Below are 18496 nucleotides of genomic sequence, written 5' to 3'. Positions count from 1 at the left end.
TAATCAAAGGGGTAAGTTGAATTATATATTGCAATCTTTTCAGCCTCCCCACGTACCTATACATTTAACTAGATGTTTTCTGAGTTGCCATTTCATTTGTAGTCAATCCTCGGTAAGGATGACATCAAACCTGGTTGCAGAACATGCGGTCCTGAAGAGCAAAGGCTGCGCCTTTTTTCTCATCTTTATTATGGAGTCTTCGCAATATAGGTGCTAGAAATGGCATCGTCTCAGACATGGCTGGATGACATTACTCAAATACTGCTATCAAATGATGCATGCAGAAAAAAAAGTCAGTTCCCGCCATGGACAATTTGCATTTTAGTCATGCTGTAATTGCTTCATGTTACCGTGCCATTGCTGCAACAATAACACATGCTTCATCACGTGTCAGTTTCCTAGATACACAGAGAGAGAGAGACAGAGAGAGTTACTTGGATTAACCTTTTGATTGAGCAAGTCTCGATAGATTAAAGCAAATCATTTTCTCAAAAGTTTATGGTCCAAGGGGTTTAAAGCTGCTTGCAACAAAATGGGCAAGTTATTGGCTTTTGGGTCTGCCTCATAATTTTGCTTTAAATAGATTTTTATTTTTATTTTTGATAAGAACGGATAGATAATACTAGTCCTGTATAAATACATCTAAAAGAATCAAAAAATAAAATATCCTGTGGAGTAGCTCCCACATCAGTCCTAGAATATTGGGTCACAAAGGATGTCATCCAATTCATTGCACTATTTGCCTCACGATAGATATACTTGACCATTAGAGAAGTGTACCCTATCAAGAACCTTTGGATTGCCCCTCGATGATCTGTTCATCTTCTCCCAAGAACCACCTAAAATAAAAGATGCCCACCTAGGCCAACCTTAGTTTAACTTTAAGACCAAAGTATTGAAGACGTGACTTTCACCTATGGCCATAAGGCCTATATTTGGTCCACAGATTACAAACTTGGCACCAGCAGTGCCACTAGTCACACCACTATCAAAGTTGATCTTAAAGAAACTCAGGAGAGAGGCCTCCCAGGTAATAAAAATAGATAATTTGCTCCACGAGTAGAGGAGTGCCAAGTATCTCGAGCTATCAAAGTCACTTTGACTAAGGAAAAGCTAGTGATCTTAGCAAATTAGATCAAAGTTCTCTCTTAAGATAAATCTCATAGGCTGCTTACTGCCCTCAATAACCAATCTATTCCTAGCCAACCAAATTTAGTAAGCGATATATGTCACTCTAAATACCTCAATATTGGAGAGCCTCACTTTGCAAGTTTGTCTTCAGGGCCTCAAGGAATGCCTAGGCTGGCATCTCCACTTCGATTAATGTCAAAGTAGTACCAGCGAGGGACCAAACCTGCACAGCCTTCGAGCACTAGAATAATACATGGGCAACAATTTGAACGTCATCTTCATAGTATGGACATGTCAAGGAGATGTCCATCCCTTGCTCCCTCAACAACCTTTTAGTTGGCAATCGGCCCTAAGGCACTTTTCAGAAAAGGAGGCTTACTCTCGGGTGGATCCTAAGTCTCTAGATCCAACTGGCATCCAATCTCTTAGCAGGCTCCCTTCTATAAAGCTTATAAAGATCCCTGACCATCATTCACCTCTAGACACATCTTGGTAGGCCTAGATTAGGATCGACAAGGAGAGAATCCGCTTCACTAGTTGATCTTGGAATTAGCAAATCATCAATGCCAGTGTTCCACCCATGCTCTCTAGGGTAGAAGAGATACCAGCCACCACCTTCTTTATACGGACTAGTATCAGCCATCGATGGAGCTGGAGGTCAGACAACCAAGCATCAGACAATAAATCAACAATTCGACCATCTAGTTTGGGAAACTCTCTACATGAAGGAGCTACTCTAAGGACAGGATTGTTTGCTCCAATGGTCTACGGGCCATGCTTAGCCTTCATCATCAAGCACCAAAGGCTTTCAGGCTCCAAAAGGAAATATGTCGTATGCTTGATAATTAAGGCCTTCAACTTGGCAAGCAAGGACTGGATGCCCAACCCCCTATCACCAGTTGATATGAAGCAACAAGACGAACTCCCCCTCTACTCCTGTGCTAGCCTTAGAAGAATTTTCAAAAAAGCTATTTGAGCTTCAACAGAGAGGTCCTCAGCAAAATGATGTTGGCAAAAGATAGATCGGTATGGAACTCAAAACTGACTGGACCAATGTTACTCTATCCATCATGGACAACGATCTGGCCTGCCATAAACTTTGCCTTGAATAGAAAATCACTTAGAGCGAATGATGTGGCGGATTACTAAATGGTATTGAATATGACAAAGGTTGCATCTCTAATCTGTTTTCTTCTATTCTTATGAAGAAAAAGCTAATGTTGTGGCAACAAAAAAAATTTCTTCCTACTGATCTGGCAAAAAAAAAAAAAAAAAAAAAAAACTCTTCCTACTGATCTGGCAACGGAAATCTTCTCCTCATTAGATTTCCTTCTTGGTTTTCTATCAAAAGCCCACTCCAATTCGGAATCTGCTTTTATAAGAAGTTCTATTTAAACCACTCCCACATAGTTTCATGAAACTTTATGCCAAGTTCCTTCAAACCACTCTAATATACAGCATACTTTCCCCCCTCTCTCTCCCATGGATATTTTATTATTATTTTAGCTATATAATCTACCTTCTTAGTGCTAGTTGTATGTGCGATGGTTCTATGGATCTGTGATTTGTCTGGTGGTCGTGGTGATTTTATTCTTGGACCTTGTGGAGTACATAATCCTGATCCTACTGCCCAATGAGTTCAGGTGCATGGCAATAATGACAACTCTCTACTAGCGGTGACATTAGATGAAGGCGAGCCCTGCTTGGTGTGCAACAAAGAGTTCACCATAGGGGAAGAGATAGGCATGACAGCGCGCAATCATGTGTTCCATGGGTGCTGCATCGGCTGTTGACAGAGCATGCCGTGTCTCTATCCTGCCAGCTAGATGTGTCTCTTTGAGAATAAATAGATACCACCAACTTCAGATGGCCTGCTGATGGCTGCACCATCTTATTATGTCTAGTTAGGACATTGTTATTTTGATGATTACTTATACATTAGTAATTAAAGGAGTACTGTTAGACATATCATATGGATCTGATATTTAACAAAATATAACCACTGGATCTATTTACTGTAGACAAATTTCTTAATTTTTTTGGCAGATTTTAGTACTTGTGCATTAGTTTCATTGTTTTTATTCTTGTATCTTCCTCATGTATGAGGTCAAATTCATTCCATGGTGAAAATCATTAAAAAGTAAGCATCATTGAAAGTCTTACTGCATCTCATATTCAGGGATGTAACTAGAACAACCGCTAAAAAGTAAGCATCTTAGTGCTAGTTGTATGTGCGATGGTTATATGGATCTATGATTTGTTCTGTGGTTGTGGTGATTTTATTATCGGACCTCGTGGAGTCCATAATCCCAATCCTACTGCTCGACGAGGTCAGGTGCATGGCCACAATGACAACTCTTTACCGGCTGTGACATGATAGATGAAGGCGGGCCTTGCTTGGTGTGCAGCAAAGAGTTCACTATGGGGAAAGAGATGGGCATGACGGCATGCAATCGTGTTCCATGGGAGCTGCATCTACTGTTGATGAGATGCCATATCTCTACCCTACCTGTAGGATGTGTCTCTTCGAGGATCAATAGATATCCTGCCTGCTCGACAAACAGTGAGGAGCACATTCAACTTGATTTTCTTGTGGATGCATATTGCAGGCTGATAGGATGACAGGCTGATTTGAAGATCCTAGATGGTTTCGACGGCTTTGGTTTCGATGGCTTTATCTTCATATAAGTTTTAATTGCCCTATAAAGTTTTTATAATCGTGTGTTCATGGAAGCTGCATCCGTTCTTGTGGAATGTCCTTTTGAGGATCAACAGATACCACCAACTTTAGATGGTCTACGATAGCTGCACCATCTTATTGTGTTTACGCATTATTATTTTGATGATTACTTATATGTTGGTTAATAAAGGAGTATTGTTAGACATGTATCATATGGATCTGATATTTAACGACAGTATAACTACTGTATCTGTTTACTGTAGACAATTGTCTTAATTTTTTTTGAATTCTTTTGGCAGATTGTAGTACTTGTGCATTAGTTTCATTGTTTTTATTCCTGTAGCTTCCTAATATACGAGGTCAAATTCATTCCATGGTAAGCATCATTAGAAGTCCTACTGCATGTCATATCCAGGGACATAACTAGAACAATCGATAAAAGATTATACAGATGTTTCACTTATATCTGGCTAGCAAGTGGTCCACCGTATGCATAATTGACAGCCATCAGTTGTTATGCCCCATAATCAAAATGGTTAATTTATTAAAAATCAAAGTAGAATTGATTGTGATGAATTCATTGATAAGAAAGTTTGACAATAGGAGTTGCTCATCAGCTTTCAAAAGCTTGCTAAAATGGCTTTATGAGGATCTTTTGATGGGGTTCACTGTCAGAGGATACGATTGGGGTGACTCTATTGCTCAGAAACTCAAAGATTGAGCTGCCTGAGTAGGAGACACTACCCTGATGCTATGAAGTCAAGTTTGCTGGAAGCTGTTCAGCTGCAGAAAAAATTAGTAGTATAATATATCATCTTCATTATAAATTACATATTTAGCACATGCATTATTATATTAGTTTTACATGATACAACTTCAAATTTTACCAAGATGCAGAGCTAAATTAACAAAAATGCTCCATAAAAAATCCAAATGACGGCCAAGACTGGCATTTAGAATGAAAAATTGTATTGTACGGAAAAGATCTGCCATAATATGAATAAGTATGCAAGTAATTAACCTTATCAATTTTTTCTTCGCTGTCTGAGTATGCAAGACCCAGGAGAGCGTAAGAAAGTAAGGTAATCTGTAAATCTTAGGTGGCATTTGGTGCATTACATAAAAATGCTGCTTTGGCAATGTGATTGCAGAAGGAATGTGATTACTTGATAAAATTACAGAGAATCCTATATTGCAGTGTTTGGTATGTGCAGTAATGTTATTGTAAAATTATAGAAAATCCTACATTACCGTGTTTAATATACAATTTAGATTACATGGAATATAAGCTAATTTTTTTAAAGTATTCTCATCTTTTTTTATTGATTATTATCTATTTTTAAGAGGAATAACTTAATTTAGAGACCAATCATTTTTCGTGACATCATTCATTATGTTTCTTTTTTTTTTTCACCAACTGGGACTACCCATAATTTATTTTGATGGGGGTATTTTGGTCTTGAAGTTATCTTATTGTAAGATTGTAGGATTGTAAGATTACATGTAATCATATAGCCACCTCCTCATAGACAATCAGATTACATCTTTTTGAGGTAATATTGTGTTACATGTAATACAGCATTATCTGTGAAGGTAACGAAATAAACAGTGTAATCTGTTTACTTATTGCAAAATTATATATAATTCTATCGGGATTATATGCTACCAAATGCCCCTTTAGTTCGTTCTTGGACCTAAACGAGTGTAAAGAGGCCCAACAATGGCTGCGAGAACTCCATCAATGTTGTCCAAATCAATTCAAGAAACTCCATCAATTTTATTGATCAAAAGCAGAGCACAAAACCAGAAAAATAAAGCACGGCGAGATCGTTGACTAAACAGGATTGGGAGACACGGCATTGCGTTAGGATTAGATTGGAGCGATGACGAGGAGGGATATTTTCTTGCCAAATATGTCGTAGTTTAAATTAGAAAGGACAGACGGAGTCGGGATCCTCCAGACGTGTTCGATAGGGGATACGTTTCAGAAAATCTCTCTCTCAAGCTATACTACTTGAAGTTGGAATCTGCCTCGCCCCAGATGGAAATACAAAACAAATCATAGACCAATCAGAGCCTTTTTAAGATCCTCTCCTCTTCTTCCTCCTTCAACAAATCTCCCCTCTCCTCCTCCTCCCTCCCTTCACCATGGATCCTCAAGCCAATGACATCCAATCACCAACTACCGTAGAAGAATCCACCATCGTAATATACCAGTCGCAGTTGTCGAGGAAAGCTGTATGATCTGCTTGGAGGCATTGGACGTTGGAGGAGACCAGGTGGGACAGCTGCAATATTGTGGGCATGTGTTTCACAGAGACTGCATCACGCGATGGTTGAATACGTCCTCGCTCTGCCCTGCATGTAGATCGTTTGCAATTAACCGCAGACGGAGCATGCTGATTTCGTGCATCAAAATTATCGGAGCATCATTGGGCATTGCATATATTCTCTCTCTCTTTATCATATATGTTGGGCTGCACAACCTCCACCTGGTCACGACTTTTAATGACACTAGTGCGCTGTTCTCTTAGGTCCTCAATCTGGGATGTTGCTTAATAATAACTTTGGAATCTTTTATTTCTGTTAATTTGTGTCTTGCTCTTTATTTAAATAATGTGATTAATTATGGTATCAAAAAGTTCATCTTTAATGGTCAGAATCGGAAACCAAAGGATGATGACAATTCCTGTATCTCCTCCTTGTGAATTTCCAGCACTTTGTGCAGGATGGATGTTGATTAAAAGTGTATCTGGATCACATTTTAACATGTTAATGTGTAGAAGGTTTTGCAATCCGATGAAGGTGAGCACCTTCATTTCTATATAGGAGGCATGATCAAATTTAAGAAGGATCAACTGGCCTTATCACTTAACATGAAGTCAAAAAATTCGAGACCGATATCAAGTTTCCAAAGGATCTCATTTTAGAAAACCATTAGAATGATCTCTGGAATGGCTATGTAAAAGTGAACGATGATGTTCTAATATCATATTCAAATGTTCATTTTTAGGGGCCTATTAGGACAATCAGTATCGCATCATCTGAATTTGGAATCAGATGCTATTGCTCTGCAGGGCTGGCATACTTTGTACATAAAGAGTTTTCTCCCTTTTATATTTTCTGGTCATAGGGACCCGCAGGCCTAACAGAAATAATCTCAAAGGATGTCACCTTCATGCCTCCATGTATATTTCATGACTGCTTGGAATCATGCGATTGAAGATATATATTGCAGCTCAAGATGCATTTAATTGGATTTGCATGCAATTAAGTTGCACGCGGTTAGAATTGATCCTATTTGCTTAGATGCCACTAGAACTACAGTGACTATAGCTTTTTCTTTTGTTTGTTGGGAAGCAGTGCAGGAGAAATAGTCACCTTGCAAATAGATTTTCTGACTTATGCTCATCCGCCGAGTTATAATAAATAGTTTGTTTCGAATACAAAAGAGGTTTCAATAATGCTGATATCTCAAGTTAATGAATCCCCTCCCTAATTACCCTTGTTTATTATTACAAGCAAGATGATGGTCATTACGTATTTAAATTTGGTGAACTAGAAATATCTCAAAATAAAATATCAAGCTTTATAATGATTATTATTGGTCATTCTATACCACAGTTCAAGATGCATTTAACTGGATTAGCATGCAATTAAGTTGCATGTGGATGGAATTGATCCTATTTGGTTCGGTGCAATTGCATCTACATTGACTAGTGCTTTTATTTATTTGTTGGGATGCAGTGCGTGAGAGATTGACACCTTGCAGATAGGTTTTTAGCTTACGCTTCATCTATCTAGTTGTAATAATTAATTTATTTTGACTACCAAGGTTTCAATAACGCCAATATCCCAAATTAATGAGATGCTCCCTTACCCTTTTTTATTACTATAATCAAGATAATAATCATTATTTGTTTAAATATGTTGAACTAGAAATATTTGGATATAAAAATTGACCATTATTAGAATAATGATTTTTTGTCATTACAAAAAAAAAGGGAAGAAGAACCTCCATTATCATTTTTAAATTATAAAGTAATGATTTTTCTTAAACTTGCTTGACTGAAAATATAAAAAAAAATCATTGTAACAATCAATATTTGCAATTATAAAAATCCAACAAACAGTAAATATAGATAGTAATTGTTTGCTCGAATCATGAGTCATCAAATAAAAATTAACATAAAAGTTAAAAAATGAAAAAGGAAGAAGACTCTAAAGTGCCAACCCTTCACCAGGATCCATAGCCTTCTCTTGAAACCCAACCATGGCCATTGGGGCCTATGCCATTATCTCCTCTCATTCCCTTTTAAGTGATAGGCTGGTGCTCCACAACACGGCATGCCCTCGGAAACCCAAGTCTCCATGCAGTTGCTTTAATTGCCCCTCCCCCAACAAGGATTCATCCTTGGAAGGCACCACATTCAATGGATTCCTTCGATTCCTGGGATGCCAACAAGAGACGGTGAGGGATGGAGCTTTAGGATGAAGATTGATTATTAATGAAGGGGGTTCGAGATCTGCTGCAAGCAATAATACTTCTGCTGAGCAACAAATACTGTCGGCATACTATCAGCAAAAATATAGCCAGCACCCATAGTATGTTTTGCCATAGGCAAATATACTCCCTCAGCAAGACTCTTATTGCTAGCAGAAGTTTCTATGCTATTGGTAGATCTGTTATTCCTAAGTTAATAGACACTAGCTAGGGACAAAATAGTGTCCTTTTCCTTTCTTTTTTCTTCTTTATTTTTTAAATAAGTTATAAAAATCCTCCAGAGGCTAAGTGTAGATTATATTTACATTCAGTGGCCTGAAAAACTTGCATTTATATCGATGATGTTTATTTTTAACCTACACTTTAACCCATACATTTAGACGACAAACCATTAATTTTAGATGGACCCAAATGCCATGTTAAATTAAATTTATAAAATAACAAAAATAGCCTTGAATCGGAGAGCTCAACACTTGGGACAAGAGTAGAGATGTCAAAATGGGCTAGGGCCCATGGACTAGCCCATTTGGCCCTAAAAATGGGCCAGGCCGGGTTAAAAAATTCTGGCCCATTTGTGCAAGTGGGCTTTTTGGCCCGACCCTTATAGCTCATGGGCTAAACTGGATTAGGACTGAGTCAGCCCATGGGCTGGCCCACACCCTCCCTCTCCCAACTCCCCGACGCGAGAACCCCCCTCCCTCTCTGTCCCTGACGGCCCTCCCTCCTCCTCTTGGCCCCCCCTCCTCCTCTATGATGTACCGCTACACCCCTCCTCACCATCCCCCTCCTCTCGACAGTCCTTGTGCCCCTTCCCGCATGCCGCCCCAACTTCTTTCTCGGTCTCGGGTGTGAGAACCACCCCTCCCTCTCCCTCTCGGTCCTCGATTCCCCAGCGCAAGAACCCCCCTCCCTCTCCCTCTTGGACCTTGATGGCCCTCCCTCCTCTCGGCCTGCCCCCTCCTCCTCCCCGACATACCGCCGCCCATCCCTCCTCCTCAGTCCTCTCAATGGTCCACGGCACCCCTCCCCGCCCCTCCTCTCAGCAATCCTCGGTGCCCCTCCCTCCTAGCAGTTCCTGGAGAAGAGAAGCAGTGGCATCGGGCGGTGACAGGGGAGTGGACTCACGGCATGCAGCACCAGGTGATGACAGCTGATAGGGGAATGGTCCGAGCAGACTCTGGCCCTAGAAAAAAAAAAGAAAAAAGAAAAGAAAAAAAATGGGCTGGCACGGCCCTAAACCACAGCCCACGTGGACTAGGGCCGGGCTGGGTTTTTATGGCCCCTTTTAACAAGTGGGCCGAGCCCGACCCTGTCCCTATAATCACAGCCCATGTGGGTTAGGATCGGGTCGGCCCATTTTGACAGCTCTAGATAAGAAGTAGACCTCCAAGGCCATGCTTATTGGATTAGGCACTGGATAGATGGTGGCCTTGCTGCCCACCTTGTTCCCAGCCCCGCTCCAGACTGTGACTGGCCTCCCCTAGATTATGCAGCATTATGGCTCCGAACGATGATGAGGAGAGGGACAAGCTGTGAGCCAAAGGCACCATCGTGGCTAGCATTCGCAGGCCTCGTGGCTGACCCTAGGTTTCAAGAACAAGCCTAAGCCCCCTCATTTTTATAACCTAGGACAGCCCTATTGCACTCTACAATCATGTCATGGAGATCGTAGGTGGTAGATGTCCCAAACGCCATTGCCTAGCTTGCTTGCTACCGCTAGTGCGGTGTTTGTGTGCTTAGTGATATAGGCATGGCCTCCAATGTAGCACTCCACCAACTAGTTGTGCCAGGCACAGTGGTGGCCCTCTATGGTTGGTTCGATATCCTATCTCTCATAAGATCATTCTTGCTTAGCCCTTTACTGTCAAGGTCCATCGAGATGATCGTCTACCTAGCCAATGGGTAGGGGCAGGTAGTGTTGTTGCTATAGGGTCTACGATGGTGGTTACCTTGATGTTTGTTTTGGGTATCAAAGTGAAAGACAAAATATTTTCTCATATAAATACTAGTAAATATAAGAAAGGGATCTTGACAAGCCTTCCTCCTCTTCCTCTCAATCCTTGTAGGCGGCATTGGGCTCTTTAGTGTAACATCGTCCAACATCATCACCATCACAGCCATCCTCATAGTTGCATGCCTCGCTACCACGATCGCTGTGCATTTCTGCACCTTCCGCATCTTTTGAGTGTCCCTCCTTGCTATACTTGTCCTTTGCAGTCTTGCTGTCTTTAGCTTCATCCTTGCCAGCAATGACTACTCCCAGTGGTGCCAAGAAAGGCTCATCGGTGACAAGAACTAGGCCAAAACCTTGAGCTACATTTGGAGGAGCTTCGATTGCTAAATTTTGTGGGATGAGGACCCATAAAGCTTGGACGGTTTCAAGGATTTATAGATCAAACACATTCAGGTGTGTTTTTTTTCTTTTTATATGATAAAAATCTCTTATTGCTCCTTAATTGCTGAATAGAGAGGTGGATATTTTCATCTTTTCACATTATGTAAGCAGTTTGATTGACGTTGTTAATTTATTTGGATATAAGTGTAGGTTTTCAAACTACTAGGCATAAGTTTAATAAAAGGAAACCTCAAGAGAGGTTTTTGTAATTTATTGTTAATGAAGAAGGTAGTTATTGTTAAACAGCTCTGGAAGAAATAAAACCATTAGAATAAGGATATAGGAGACTAAAGAAAATGGTGTCCTTTAGGAAAAAGGTTGGGACAGACATTTGCTGATAGGTGTGAATCATTTAGAATACTATGCAACTACCCGTTTTAATGCTATGAGGTTGCAATCATCATATAGCTATTTCGAGTTATAGTAAATTGTTGGAATTATATTGTTGTCGCTAATATATACTAGATAGTGATACCAGTTCATTTGTCATGCACTGACCCACCGGCATGAGAAGTTTGGTTCTACGGGACATTTTATTAATTCCAAGAATATATAAACAAGTAGAATAACTCATAGCATTTCTACACACTTGCATATTAGTTTAAAAATAAAGTTTTAAAAATTTAGAAGTCATTTAAAACCAAGAATTTTCATTAATACTATCTTCATGGCCTACTAGATAATGCATAAATTTTGATCAAGTTATCATTAAAATCTCAAATATGGTAACTACAATTGGACCTCTAATCTCTCTAGTACAATGCCCAAATTAAGCATGCACTACACAATATCTAGAAAAAGATAAGAGAATGAAAAATAAGCTAATAGCCTAGCAAGTTATGTCTCCACACATGTAGTTGGATCAAGCATATAAATATGAAAAAATATTCTACAAATACAAGTATCATTACCCATCATAAAAGAAAATAATTTGTAGATTTCAAGGATGACTTTCATAAATGGCATGCTGATGTTTATCCGCTTAGTAATTTACCTTTTAAAATACTAGTACAAAAACTAGATTAATGCATCTTATTAAAAAAATATTATTTTATAAAATTTTCAAAAAGATATTTACAATTTTGCCCTCTCATAGTCTTTATAAAGGATACAGAGCTTTCAATATCCATAAACTTCTAAATAAGATTTGATAGCTATTTTGTGCATTTCCATCATGTAGAATCAACCAATATTTTGCTTTTGATACCCAAAAATCCAATGTCATACTTAAATTTAGTATTTCATGCTTGCTCAATATTTTAAAAATATTTTTCAATGCAAGTTGAACATAATATTTAATTTCAATCATGAAAATTCTATAAATAATTTCCATAAGTTTACTTTCAAGAACTGCTATGATGGCTGTTTAAGAAACACAAATTTAAAAACTAGACATTTAGATATGATGGCATCACTAATTAAGAACAAGATTTAAAATTAAATTTCAAATTATATTATATGAAATGCATGGTAAAAAAAAATTAGGGTGGTGAAGAAACTTATAGATCTAGATGGTCGAGATCTATATCCAAATTCCTCTTGACATGACTATGTACCTTCTCAAACAAACATACCAAATCATTAGGCTTCCCTCCAAAATCATAAATACACTACCTTTAAAATTTTCCAATTTATAAATCTAGTTACAGACTTTGACATATGATTTCTAGACGTCCTCTCCAAACATTTTATTGCTTATGTTCCTAATTGAAAATTCAAAATCATCTTTGTTCTCGTTTTGAAAATCATTTTGTCAAAGTCTAAATATTGCTTTTTTTCTTTCAAAAATAGAACTTTCAAATCTGATTATGTTGCTTGCGCTTGTGAAGTAAAAGATGACTCACATAACAAATTAGAAAATCAATAAGCCTGTAAATGTTTTTAACATATGAAGTAAAAGATAATAATCTCAAACAAACATACCAAATCATTAGGCTTCCCTCCAAAATCATAAATACACTACCTTTAAAATTTTCCAATTTATAAATCTAGTTACAGATGTTGACATATGATTTCTTGACGTCCTCTCCAAACATTTTATTGCTTATGTTCCTAATTGAAAATTCAAAATCATCTTTGTTCTCGTTTTGAAAATCATTTTGTCAAAGTCTAAATATTGCTTTTTTTTTTTTTCAAAAATAGAACTTTCAAATCTGATTATGTTGCTTGCGCTTGTGAAGTAAAAGATGACTCACATCACAAATTAGAAAATCAATAAGCCTGTAAATGTTTTTAACATATGAAGTAAAAGATAATAACACTTGCATGATTGTTGTCTCAAAGCCTGGCCACAAAATCCTAAGGATAGAACAAGTTCAAAAATATAGGTAATATAGCTACGACTTTGGGACTTGCAAGATGATGGAAATCCAACTTAAAATTGGTCTACAAAATGCAAGAATGTAAGAAAAGATTATTTTTAACAAATAAACCATTAGTAGTTGGAATGAATACTATTGGTCCCCAAATACCATTCATGTAAGGTGATGTGCATTGGACCAACTATAAAAATGACGGCCCACAATAAGTCCAACTATCAAATGCTAGGTGATACACCTCAGAACCAACTACAGTCAATATGGCAAAATTGACTAACTAGAACTTGCCATGGAGCCTTCATATTGGCCAATCAGCTTTCACCACATAGCTAGTCTAGGGGTGTGTGGAGATACCCAAATCTCTGCCCATCTAGTTACAATTGGCCCACAATGGCAAATGGTCTCTCTAACCATGAGATCATAGAAATTGGGCATGGGAGAATCACCCATGCGATATCTTCCGTATAGCAAATAGTTATCCAAAATGGCCTATTCACACATCTTAAAATTCCATAGTGATGGGTACCGATCCTCATCTACATAAATGACTTCGAGAGGACCCTTCAGGCAAGTTCTAAGACTGAAACTCGAAGTTTAGCCTTAATTCTCAGCTCTCTGCGCTGAGTTTCCATCTCTCTGCCACTCACATAGTATTTTTGTTATTTTCCTGAGAATTATTTGATTTAGACATCAAAGGATCCCCCATCGAACACTAGCAAGTTCATTCTTTGTCTATGGTTTTTTAGGACTAAGTTGGGTGTTGGACTAAAGATTTGACTTCAATCTCCTTTCCTTTGCCACTGATTAGATATGATCAACCTAGCTATGATTGCATCTATTTTGGCAATTATCATCCATCAGCCAAGGAGGTGCATTAAGATCTCCAACCAACTCTCTTGATCTGTGCAGCAACTCATCGAGCCCTCCAATATACTAGCCATCTTAATGGCCTAGTCAGATCTGTTTCCAGCAGCAACACTAGGTATCACAAAAATTTGAAAGAAACCAAAATTACTGAAGTTGAAGCTAAAAATCTTTGGAACTGTTGCTGCAACAAGAAGGTAAATAGTCAGCAAACACTTTAAAGAGCAGCTGGATGATAAGTTTCCATATTGTGCATTTTGGACTAGTCAATACCAAGTTTGGTATTAAGAATATTTAAAACCCTTACAAATAATATGATAGGCAACTTAAAACAGTTAAAAAAATAGACTAAGTGCATATTTGAATGGTTGGGTCCAAAATCCCATGATATTTGCATGTTGGGCCAGTATAACAACCAAAAATGTTGGATTGTAAAATGAGCTAAGCCTATGCTTATAAGTATATAGGACTAGTTTTTGAGTTGGCAGGCTCGAATTCCTTAGGGCAAAAAAATGACCATTATAGGTTGGGTCAGCCCACTAAAAGGTAGTCTTGGGTATTTATTAATGTAGGCTTAGCTCAATCTACAATTTAATGCTTTTGGTAGTTAAGTCATGAAATCAATAGGATTTGGACCCAAACATCCAAATAGGTCCTAAGGAACCATTTAGTATGTTTAATTTGTCTCTCTTGTTAGTAGTTCTGGAAGATCGGTTAGGAGATGAAAGGGGATGAGATTGCATTGGACAATCACTTGGCATTTCAACAATTAAAAAAGTTGGGAATATACTTTATAGATATTATTCATAATAAATTGCTGAAATAAGGGCCTCGAATCAAGCTTTATTGGTGAACATATCGAACATAGGTGGTAAATTAGTAACCACCTCTGATCAAAATCATGCCTAGCAACAAAAGTTTAGCAACACTTCATTGCATGCCGGCAATCTTTTGTAAGTTGGTGTCGGCCAATGTTGTTAAGATTAGGATAAGATTGTAAATGATAATGGAGCCTTGATATGATAGAGTCAGGGACAGTAAGATCTCTTCAGATTTCTATAAAGAATATGAAACAATATAATGCTGCAACAATAAGTAACAAATCACAATAAGGTGGCAAAATTTGATAGTCAATGAGAAATCTGCTATATGATAGGCATATTGAGGATAATTTAAGGAGGCATTTGGTGACCCAAATTGGATCATCAAGATGATAAAAGATTACTGATGATTCTTGTCCTAGGATAATTTGATCTCCAATAATTTAAGATTATCGCATTTGGTATGCTATATTCTAATGATTAAAGATTCTTGGATATCCACGAGTAACATGTTTGATATTTTATGGGAACTCAAGATTACGAACTCTAAAAAATATCAAAATACCTTGATATATTTCAAAAAAAATATTTATCAGTTATATCAAACATATTACAGTGAAATATTAATATATTTATTAATGTATTTCATAAAAAGTATATTTATTAGTCTTATAAATCTTTATTCTCTAAAGATATATTAATTATATATTATTATAAAATCAACTTATAATATATTATTTTTTATTACTAATATTTATTTTGATTAGAAAAATAAGGCATACATAAGGAATCTATTAAATATTTAATTATATAATTATAATGTACAATAATATATTTATGTTGTAATTGAAAATTATCTTTGAATAATAATATAACAATAATATCATTAATAATATATTGTAATTGATATAATATATCATAAATATATTATATAGTATCAATATGATATAATATAATATAATATATGATATCAAAATATTATATTTACAATATAATGATATATCAAGTTTTCTGTTGGATTGAAGAAAATTTTTATTCTTAAATTTCAGCTCAAGATCATTGCCTTGAGGAGATGTTGGATATCTGACTCAAGGATGGATATCTGATTGGAGAATAATTTGCATAAATTTTGTGGTCATAAGTACTTGGTTTTAGGTTGATTTCTATGTTTATTAGTTGCTTTGTTAGTATTTTGGGTTTTATTTTGTATTTACTTAATTTTTGATTTTTTTTATATTTTGTAGGTGTTAAGGTATTTACTTGGATAGAATATGGGTAGAAAATAAAGAAGGAACAAGTTGGGTCTAAGGAAATTCATGAAAAGAAAGAGTTTTAGGAAGAGTATCAGGCGAGCCGACTTGATTTCATCCCAAGCCGACTCGATTACTGTAGAGTCAACTAGGCAAGTTGACTCGAGACTAAGACTTCGACTCGAGAAAATTGACAGAGAGCTGAGTTTCAGGATGCTATAGCGGAATGAAGACGAGTCGACTCGACTTCAGCATGAGTTGACTCATTTCACGAATGAACCTGTTTCGACCTTGAGTTTCTGACATGATTTTGGACCATGTGTTTTCAAAATTTAAAAGCCATGAGTTGAGTGATTTTGTAAAAAAAAGGAGAGATTCTAGGTAGAAAAGAATGGGAAATTAAAGAAGAATCAGTTGGAATTGGCAGATGACTAGGAATTTTTGACAGACAACTGAGAAGAAAAAAAAAAGCTAGCATGGAGAGATTTCTGGGAGAGGGATCATCTGGAAGTTAGAGAGTAGGGAGAAGAGAAGGAAGAATGAGGACATCGAAGAGGAAGGAAGAAGGCTTGGAAGTGAAGATTGTAAATCCAAGAACCGACATTCAAGAGGAGAGGAGCCCGGATCAGATCTACATGCCTTCTCCATTACAATAGATCTTTCTTTCTTTCTTCCTCCCTGCTGTAGTTTGCTGAATTCTTGTTGGTAAAGGATGATTATTGTTCTATTTTATTCAATGAACATCATGTGTGCTTTTCTATCAATGAGTAGCTAGATGTTTTGTCCTAGAACTTAGATGTAGTCCTTGATTTTCCTATGATTATTTGATGCTCTTAATCGGATAATCTTGTTGGTATAATTTGGTGTTTTTGAATTTAATTCGTGTGAATAACTGGCCATTAATTGCATGTTTAAGATGTTACATGATGGATTGAAAAATAAAGTGTGATATTAATTGGTAAAAACATCAAACCTTGGCAGTGTTATTTAGAAATAAGGGCACCCCATTGTGACTTTTGTTGAAGACATCTAAAGAACTTAATGAACTCATATTAAAATTAAAGATCACGAAAGTAGGCTTAAGATTAATATGAGTATAGGTGTTGAATCTTGAAAGAGATCATCACATAAAATTGGAGTGTAGTCATTACTACTAACAAGAATAAGACCAATCTATTATGTTAAAATGATCCCAGGAAATCAAGTGATGAAATCTATATTCTAGGAGCCCATCAATCATTGTTAACTTAAACCTTAAAACTTTGCATTCGATTTGGTCTTAGGTACTACAACCAATAATCAGTTAATTTAATTGAATTTCAAATTTAATCATTTGAACTTGGCTTGGCTAGATAATATAAGAGATCAGAATTTTGGTACTTGAACCTCTTTCTTGTGGGAACGATACTTTATTTGCCCTTTACTACTACTTACGATCCATACACTTGTGGATTAGTTTTAAGGGACATCAAGTTTTTAGCATTATTGTCAGAGAGGAGTGATTGTTATATCAACGAGAAAAAAATTTCTTATTAATCTGGACTATTTTGTTTGCTTTGTTTTGTTAAAATTTTATGTTCTTGTTTGTTAGTTTTAATTGCTTTAATTTTATTTATTTTGTGTTTCTTGTGTTTCAGGTTATTTTTGGTGCATGAGATGAGGCCATAGTCTGGAGTTGGAGAATTTGGATCCAAAGATCAAATGTACTTTGCACGCACTAAGGAAAGAATGAAGACTAGAGGAAGAACAGCTAATAGTCATGGCCGAGAACCAAATGACCTTGCATGATTATGCAATGCCTAATATCAATGAGGCTCAGACAAGCATTGTGAAACCAACTATCAATGCCAACAATTTTGAAATCAAACCTAATCTCATTCAGATGGTATAGCAAGAACAATTTGGTGGAGGAACTACAAAGGACCCAAATGAGCACTTATCCAATTTTTTGGAGATATGTGACACTATCAAGATCAATGGAGCTAGTGAGGATGCAATTTGGTTAAGGTTATTTTCTTTTTCTTTAAGGATAATGTTAAGGCTTGGTTGAGTTTCAAATCTTCAAATTCTTTTACAACATGGAACACCTTGTCACAAGCCTTCTTGCATAAGTATTTTCCCCAGATAAGACTATAAAACTCAGAAATGACATTACTAGTTTTATGCAGTTAGATGGTGAATCTTTGTATGAAGCCTGGGAAAGATATAAAGATTTGCAGAGGAAGTGTCCACATTATGATCTTCCTGATTGGTTGATTGTGCAAACTTTTTATAATGGATTAACGCATTCAGTCAGGATTACTATAGATGCTACTGCAGGAGGTGCCTTGATGGATTAACGCATTCAATCAGGATTACTATAGAAGCTTATGAGTTGTTGGAAGAGATGGCTTCCAATAACTATCAATGGTCAAATGAGAGAGGTATGCCTAAAAGAGCACCAGGTATGTATGATATTGATGGTATCAATATGTTGAATACCAAGGTTGATTCTCTTGTAAAAATGTTTGCTAAGCTTGGTACTGCTAATGTT

The 18496-nt window shown here is 36.9% G+C and overlaps 1 non-coding gene across 1 annotated transcript; it reads right to left on the bottom strand.

Moving 5' to 3' along the window:
* Positions 1-18098: 18098 nt before the first annotated feature.
* LOC140856795 (small nucleolar RNA R71) lies at positions 18099-18205 on the bottom strand. The gene has a single exon (XR_012140397.1). It is a non-coding gene; the product is annotated as a small nucleolar RNA R71 (small nucleolar RNA).
* Between the last annotated feature and the right edge of the window lie 291 nt (positions 18206-18496).

Source organism: Elaeis guineensis, chromosome 3, assembly GCF_000442705.2.
Source record: "Elaeis guineensis isolate ETL-2024a chromosome 3, EG11, whole genome shotgun sequence".
Classification (NCBI taxonomy): domain Eukaryota; kingdom Viridiplantae; phylum Streptophyta; class Magnoliopsida; order Arecales; family Arecaceae; genus Elaeis; species Elaeis guineensis.
Note: the sequence above shows the minus strand (reverse complement) of the source record. Positions and strands in the feature narration are given on the sequence as shown.